This window comes from Bison bison, unplaced genomic scaffold (genome assembly GCF_000754665.1).
Source record: "Bison bison bison isolate TAMUID 2011002044 unplaced genomic scaffold, Bison_UMD1.0 scf7180017864368, whole genome shotgun sequence".
Taxonomy (NCBI): Eukaryota; Metazoa; Chordata; class Mammalia; order Artiodactyla; family Bovidae; genus Bison; species Bison bison.
Window position 1 is genome coordinate 3,662,337 of NW_011494940.1, and position 379 is coordinate 3,662,715.

Genomic DNA, 379 nt, shown 5'->3' on the forward strand with positions numbered 1-379 from the left:
AGACTGCAAAACAATGATTGCAAAAGCTCGTGCAAAGGGAAACCATTCAAACTCTAGATATTAATAATAATAATGAAGTACTCACTTACTGAGCTCCTTGATATACCCAAAGAAGAACTTCAAGGTTTCAACAGCAAACTAAAATGAGTTTAAAAAAGAAATGAGATTTATGGCCATGTATTCATTTCTGCAAAAGAATTTTTTTTTAAGTGTATTTGTTGTTTATTTGTTTTTGTTAATTCAGTTCAGTTCAGTCGCTCAGTTATATCCGACTCTTTGCGACCCCATGAATCACAGCACACCAGGCCTTCCTGTCCATCACCAACTCCCGGAGTTCACTCAGATTCACGTCCATTGAGTCAGTGATGCCATCCAGCCA